Here is an 8,037-nt window from a genome sequence, read left to right as displayed (position 1 = left end):
TATTCATTTGATGTCAAATTAATAGACTATTGCCTTGAATCACTCATGTCTTAATATTCATGCCATGATTAGACTACATGATCAAGAATATGCTAGGTAGCATTCCACATCAAACATTATCTTTTTTATCATTTACCTACTCGAGGACGAGTAGAAATTAAGCTTGGGGATGCTGATACGTCTCCATCGTATATATAATATTTGATTGTTTCATTCCAATATTCTACAACTTTTACATACTTTTGGCAACAATTTATATTATTTTCTTGGACTAACATATTGATCTAGTGCCCAGTGCCAGTTCTAGTTTGTTGCATGTTTTTTGTTTCACCGAATATCCATATCAAACGAAGTCCAAACACGATAAAATTTGATGGAGATTTTTTTTGGAATATATGTGATTCTTAGGAAGACGAATCGGTGTAAGGGGTGGCCCATAGACCCCACAAGCTCAAAGGGCGCGCCCTGCACTTGTGGCCACCTCGAAGGTCAGTTGGTGGTGTCCTTCGGTCGCAAGGAAGCTAATATCCGGAAGAAAATCGTGTTAAAATTTCAGCCCAATCGGAGTTACGGATCTTCGGGAATTTAAGAAATGGTGAAAGGCTAGAAAGAAGGGTCGCGAAACAGAAGAGAAACAAAGAGAGTGATCCAATCTCGGAGGGGCTCTCGCCCCTCCGCCACCATGGAGGCCATGGACTAGAGGGGGAACCCTCCTCCAATCTAGGGGGAGGTCAAGGAAGAAGAAGAAGAAGAAGGAGGAGGAGGAGGAGGGGAGCTCTCTCCCCCTCTCTCCCGATGGCGCCGGAGTGCCGCCGGGGCGAGGATCGTGACGACGATCAACACCAACAACCTCGCTACCGTCAACACCAACTTTCTCCCCTCTATGCAGCGGTGTAACACCTCTTCTCCCCGCTGTAATCTCTACTTAAACATGGTGCTCAACACTATATATTATTATCCAATGATATGTGGTTTCCTATGATGTTTGAGTAGATCAGTTTTGTCCTATGGGTTGATTGATGATTGTGATTGGTTTGAGTTGTATGTTTTATTTTGGTGCTGTCCTATGGTGCCCTCCGTGTCGCGTAAGCGTGAGGGATCCCGCTGTAGGGTGTTGCAATACGTTCATGATTCTCTTATAGTGGGTGGCATGAGTGACTAAAACACATACCTGAGTAAGGGGTTTGTTGCGTATGGGAGTAAATAGGACTTGATACTTAATGCTATGGTTGGGTTTTACCTTAGTAATCTTTTGTAGTTGTAGATGATTGCTAGAGTTCCAATCATAAGTGCATATGATCCAAGTAGAGAAAGTATGTTAGCTCATGCCTCTCCCTAATATAAAATTGAAATAATGATTATCGGTCTAGTTATCGATTGCCTAGGGACAAATAACTTTCTTGTGTGGCTAAAACCTTTCTACTAAACAACTAACTTTATTATCTTGCAAATTACTCGTAGTTTATTCTCGCTAAGTACTTCTAGTTTTATTCTTGCAAACCTATCCTATCACACCTCCAAAATAGTTTCATAGTTGCTGTAGGTAAAGCGAATGTTAAGTGCACGTAGCGTTGTATTGGTGGACCATAGAACTTGAAGGGAATATAAATTCTACCTTTAGCTCCTCGTTGGGTTCGACACTCTTACTTATCGATAAAGGCTACAATTGATCCCCTATACTTGTGGGTTATCAACATGCACCTCTTCTTCGTATCAATTTTAGATGTGTATATACTTGAGAATCAATAGAAACTAGAGTTGATCGTCCATTCACTTCATTTCAATGTCGTTTTGCACTGACGACGACATGCTGGCTTCGAAATTTATATATCGGTCTCCATCGGCCCATCCCACTAGCATTATTAGTCGCATGTACTACAATAAAAATGCCTTATCAACCACTCATTTTCTTATGACAGTTTATAGGATGTGAACTAAAAGTGGTTCAAAATATGGAATGATTTGAGTTTACATATTTTTGATCTAAAAAAATACATCTCAAATGCACAATTGTACACATCATGCCAAAATTTGACTAAGTGTGCCTAACGAAAAAAAATTACGTGCTATTTCTCCACTAATAGCGCGTTATAGCATATGATGAGAGATCATGCTAAAGTTTTGTAATTTTGCTCGCTATAGAGCTGTTCACAAAATAGCATGCCGTATCGCGGTAAAACAGGATAGCGTGTAGCGGCCTATTTTTTGGCAGCACATTAGCCCGAATAGGCAAAATACCTTATTCTCCACCCGAAGCGCTCCCAGGCCCCAGCTCTACACTTATCCATTCTCCACCCAACCACACGCTCTTGTGTTGTGGTGGCGGTGGCTCTTGCTTCCTCCAGTTCGACTGGTCTTCTTTTGTTCCTCGCCAGCCTTCCCCCGTTCCTCGTCGGTCTTCCCTCATTCACAGCGGCAAGATGTCACAGCCAACTGCACCGCCAACTAGTGAGGCGCCAGTCAAGTTCTTTGTGCTTGCAGATCCATGATGTATGGATGTTTGCTAGATGTTAGTGTGTTTTGTCTGGCTGCATTGCAAACTTCAACTTGCAAGTTATTCATGTTAACTCCTAATCCGATTGTACGTCACTTTCTTAACTAGCTAGCTACTTGGAGTACTTACATGGCCGACAGGAAGAGATTATTACTTATTAATGGAGATCCCGACGGCACCTGATTCTCAAGAAGTATTTTTGTGTGTGGTATTATTGATGTTAGGCTTCTTCATTATTTACCAATATACTTTATTCGTGTTGAAAGCCTTTATCTTTGGGTTATATGTAGCAAATTATTTTTAAAAGGTTAGTTGAATTATAGAACACTATCATGTGTAGCAAATTATTTTTGAGGCTGCCACTAACTCTCTTAGCATGTTATTTTTTCGTTGAGTGCCCTGCACTAAAACAACTGTATTATCCAAAAAATATGTTTGAACCATTTATCTTCTTTTGTGCAGGATACATTTTTGGTGGATTTTGTTAAACTACATTTTTTGTATAGGATACATTTAATCATAATTCTGCACCATATGTGAACACCATTTTTTTCATCATATTGAAAGCCCGCTTGATTCCCTTCTTGCTCTGCACAAAATATCTAACAGATGCAAAACCACGACAGCATCCCATCTCCCATGTTTCACCAACAACATACCAAAGTACATTAATGATCCAACATCACAAGTTCCCAGCAAGTGTACCACCTAATCAGCAAATGTACCAAGCAATGGGCCAATTCAGCAATAGAACATCACGTCCTTGATGTTATCCCTGATCCTAGGGAGGTGACGGAATGTCACAGGAGGACCACCAGCTCCTGCGCCGGCGGCGACTGACTCCCGAGAACCACCGTTGATGATCGAGGCGCTGTCCAAGACCTCCGATGGCACATCGTAATACCTTGAGCGGAACGCGGCCAGGTGAGCATAGTAGGCAGGAGGAACTGCGAAGAAAGGACTCAAGCATTAGTACCATAAAAGATAATTACATACCATTGTGCTCTTTTTTACAAGGAAAATATGAGATGAACTTGGACAAGAAACTCACCAACAGAGACAGAGTGAGTGCATTGAGCGTATCTGCATTTACAAGCAAAGATACCACATCAGAGTTAGTCTAGCTAGCAAAATAGGAGTCAACGTGATAGATGAACCTGAATCAGAAAAAAGAGAAAGAGGGAGATGTGCCGAGCTTATGTGTAGCACATGTTATTGGTGATCTGCTGCAACCCATTGGTCGCGAAACGGTTTTTATCGAAGAGGACATGGTAGTGTGTTGGTTTGCTTGTGCCCTAAAAAGAACATGCAAAATGCTCACAATCAGTCAATGCTACACAAAGTGTATGTCCCAACCGGCAGCAAAAGAAATGGGTGACACTGTACCTGAATCTCGGCATGGCTAGAAAGGTAGAAATCTAACACAATGGTAAATCAAACACAATGGTACCTGAATCTCGGATGGCATATGTTGGTGTCGACCATGGTTCCAGCAAGCATCATCGAGAGAATGGTGACAATCAAACACAATGGCAAATGCAGATGCTATTAAATTAGAATGTGTTGTGTATGTATACTGTGTGTGTGTGTGTGTGTGTGTGTGTGTGTGTTCATGTGTGTGAGGCACACTTACTAGGAAGGATGTTTCCACTTTTTTCCTTTTTTTCGTGCACCTCAGGGAAGAGCCTTGTGTGATGCCTTTTCTAGAAAACCACAAATGTCAAGGGGGGCTGATAATCCTCCTGCAAAGATGCACGCACATTTGGATAGAAAAAAGGAACATTGTTAATACACCAAAAAAGAATTAAAGCAGAATTAGACAGGGAAAGAACATGATGAATTGAAGGCATCACCTTCATGATGGCATCCAATTCATACATCAGAACTTGGGCGAATTGCCCTTCAGTCATACCGTCCCTACATAGAAAACAAAAGCGATTTAGCAAAGTCGCCGCTAACAATGAATGATAACACCATACTTGGAAGTTGGAAGCACTTACTTGTAGAATATGATCCTGCTGGGTTTATGACTGGTCTTCTTAGAGAATGACAGTAGTAACTCCTTGCAAAAATGTAACGGTTTTAAAACCCACCGCGACTCACGACAAAATTTGTATTGAGGCATGAGGCTTGGCCAAATAGCTACAATATGGCACCATAGCTTAAAAGTCTTGCTCATCAGTGAAGGAAATGTGCCCTAGAGGTAATAATAAAGTTGTTATTTATATTTCCTTATATCATGATAAATGTTTATTATTCATGCTAGAATTGTATTAACCGGAAACTTAGTACATGTGTGAATACATAGACAAAACAGAGTGTCCCTAGTATGCCTCTACTTGACTAGCTCGTTAATCAAAGATGGTTATGTTTCCTGACCATTGACATGTGTTGTCATTTGATGAATGGGATCACATCATTAGAGAATGATGTGATGGACAAGACCCATCCGTTAGCTTAGCATTATGATCTTGAGTTTTATTGCTATTGCTTTCTTCATGACTTATACATGTTCCTTTGATTATGAGATTATGCAACTCCCGAATACCAGAGGAACACCTTGTGTGCTATCAAACGTCACAACGTAACTGGGTGATTATAAAGATGCTCTACAGGTGTCTCCGAAGGTATTTGTTGGGTTGGCATAGATCGAGATTAGGATTTGTCACTCTGTGTATCTGAGAGGTATCTCTGGGCCCTCTCGGTAATGCTCATCACTATAAGCCTTGCAAGCAATGTGACTAATGAGTTAATTGCAGGATGAAGTATTACGGAACGAGTAAACCGACTTGCCGGTAACGAGATTGAACTAGGTATGATGATACCGACGATCGAATCTCGGGCAAGTAACAAAGGGAACCACGTATGTTGTTATGCGGTTTGACCGATAAAGATATTCATAGAATATGTAGGAGCCAATATGAGCATCCAGGTTCTGCTGTTGGTTATTGACTGGAGATGTGTCTCGGTCATGTCTACATAGTTCTCGAACCCGTAGGGTCCGCACGCTTAATGTTCGATGACGATTTGTATTATGAGTTATGTGATTTGATGTACCGAAGTTTGTTCGAAGTCCTGAATGAGATCACGGACATGACGAGGAGTCTCGAATGGTCGAGAGGTAAAGATTCATATATTGGAAGGTTGCATTCGGACATCGAAATGGTTCCGAGTGATTCGGGCATTTTTCTGGAGTACCGGGAGGTTACCGGAACCCCCCGGGGAAAGATATGGGCCTTATGGGCCATAGGTGTCGGATCTCGGGTTCCGGCAAAACCCTTAAGGTTCGAACTCTGGGGTGCGCGTGAAGATCTCTCCCTCATAGATCATGCCCTCACGCACTCCGCGATCTCTGGGCTAGCTCGACGAACTCGCAACACAAGGGACACAAGATTTATACTGGTTCGGGCCACCGTTGTGGTGTAATACCCTACTCCAGTGTGTGGTGGTGGATTGCCTCTTGGGCTGAGGATGAACAGTACAAGGGGAAGAACAGCCTCCTGAGGAGAGGTGTTCTTGTGCTTGGTGAACTTGTGTGGGTGAGGATTGCTCGAGATGAGATCCTTCTGCCTCTAAATGAGTTACCTCCTACGGTGGTGGCTAGTCCTATTTATAGAGGCCCTGGTCCTCTTCCCAAATATTGAGCGGGAAGGGATCCCACAACGGCCAATTTGAAACGGGACAACTAGTACACCTTATCCTGACAAAAGTAGTCTTCGCCTGCCAAAGGCTCTGGTGGTGACGCCGTCTTGGGCTCCACGGTGACCTCCGTCCTGCCGTCCTGTTGGTCTTGGTCTCATTGCACCGATATGGAAACCTTTGCCTGATGCCTCAGAACTCCTCGCCTACGCTTGACTCCTTAGCACCAAAGTGGAAACAAGGACACTGCACGCGCTGGCGCCCGCCTGGTCTCAACCGTCATGGCTCATGTCACAAGAACCTCGCGAGGTTTGCCTTGCCTTGATCTCTCCGCCCCTCGCGAGCCAGCCTGGTGAGGCCGCTCCCGAGGAGGTCTTGTGTCGTCCACCTCACGAGGCTTGGCCCCTCGTGAGGGTCTTGAACGTTTGTTGGTGAAGATGGGCCATACAGGCCCGCTAGCAGCGCCACGCCGTGGGCTGCAGGCAAGTCTGGGGACCCCCGTTCCCAGAACGCCGACAGTAGCCCCCGGGCCCAAGGCGTGCTCGGACTTGGGTTCGAGGCAAAGCCAACGGGCAAGTGCGGAGCGCCACGGGCCCCCACAGCCTGCGGCCTTGGTCGACGCGTGGCGGTTGATTTGACGTGGGTGTCTCCGCTTCCCCACGCTGCCTCGGCAACTGCCCGACTTGACAAGTCCCTGCGTCATGTAAGGAAAAATCATCATTTCCTGTGATCGTGGGGGGCGCTGGTTGGCCTTCTCCTGTTGTAAATGGGTAGGGGGGCAGAGCCCCCGTCGCCCATCTCTTCCCATTCCGCTCGCTTCTTCCCCCTTGCTCCATTGCTAGCAGCGACGCCAATGGCGCCCATCCGAAGGTTTTCCGCTGCGGAGAAAGGGAAGACTCCCCGCGACGAGCCAGGGCCGCTTCCGCCGAAGAAGAGGCCGGTCCACCACTGTGACGTGGTGGTGATGCATGAGGTGGCAAGGCCTTGGTGCGAGTGGCCTCCTCCTGGGTACCCATTGCCCTTGTACGCCCAAGCCGAGGGCTTAGGTGGAAGAAGCGGTGAGCGGCGTCGCCCTCGCCGTGGTCGCGGCAGCCAGGCCGCGGTGACGCGCTCCGTCGCCCCAGGAGTCCATGCCACGGACTCCTCGCGCGAACTGGTGCTGTGGGCGGCGATGCCTTCACGCTCCTGGATTCGCTTCCCGCGGTTCTTCTCTGATGTGATGCCGCCGAGGGGACCCCTGGAGCTTTGGTTGCAGCACGCCGACTGCGACGCGCCGGCGATTGGAGCGGAGGTTGAAGCTGTCTCCTCGGGCAAGATCTTCATGACCCGAGGCTGGGGTGAGGTCGCCCGAGTGTGCCGTGCGGAGGGCGCCCTCGCGATCCACTTTGAGTATGACGGCGTCTCCACGTTGTTCTTCAAGGTCTTCGAAGCAGAAGGCGCCGCCTAGAGTGTTGCTCCGGGAGAGGTCATCAGTTTGACGCCGCAGCAGGGGCAGGGCCTGCTATCCGCGTCGCCAGCGGCTCCTCCGGAAGCCGCAGCGACGCTTGGGAGTCCAGCGATTCTCCCGAGCTCTATGAGACTCCGAAGATGAGCGACGACAGCTACGTGCCCCCAAGTTCTTGCCGAGCCCGGAGCAGGGCTGCAGCGTCCGGCCGCCGCCGCCGCTGATCTGGATGAGGTTGGCGCCGGCCTCTGGTGGCCCACTGTTGATGATGGCGTCAGCCACAGGGGCGCATGTAGATAGGTCTCCTTGAAGCTTTCTCCTTTTGTTTCCTGTGAAGAATCGAGAGGTACCCCGTGGGGGCGTGTAAAGGGTCCGCAATATCTATTGTCGATATCATCCTTATTATAAAATGGTGCATGTGCGTGTCCCGTTTCGGCTCGGTTTTCCCTTTCCAACCTCA

The 8,037-nt window shown here is 46.9% G+C and overlaps 1 pseudogene; it reads right to left on the bottom strand.

Moving 5' to 3' along the window:
* Nucleotides 1-3,235: 3,235 nt before the first annotated feature.
* LOC109756681 (protein argonaute 14-like) lies at nucleotides 3,236-7,456 on the bottom strand (annotated as a pseudogene).
* Between the last annotated feature and the right edge of the window lie 581 nt (nucleotides 7,457-8,037).

The sequence above is a fragment of the Aegilops tauschii genome, chromosome 2 (genome assembly GCF_002575655.3).
Source record: "Aegilops tauschii subsp. strangulata cultivar AL8/78 chromosome 2, Aet v6.0, whole genome shotgun sequence".
Taxonomy (NCBI): Eukaryota; Viridiplantae; Streptophyta; class Magnoliopsida; order Poales; family Poaceae; genus Aegilops; species Aegilops tauschii.
The sequence above is the reverse complement of the archived record's forward strand: the minus strand, read 5'-3'. Positions and strand labels throughout refer to the sequence as shown.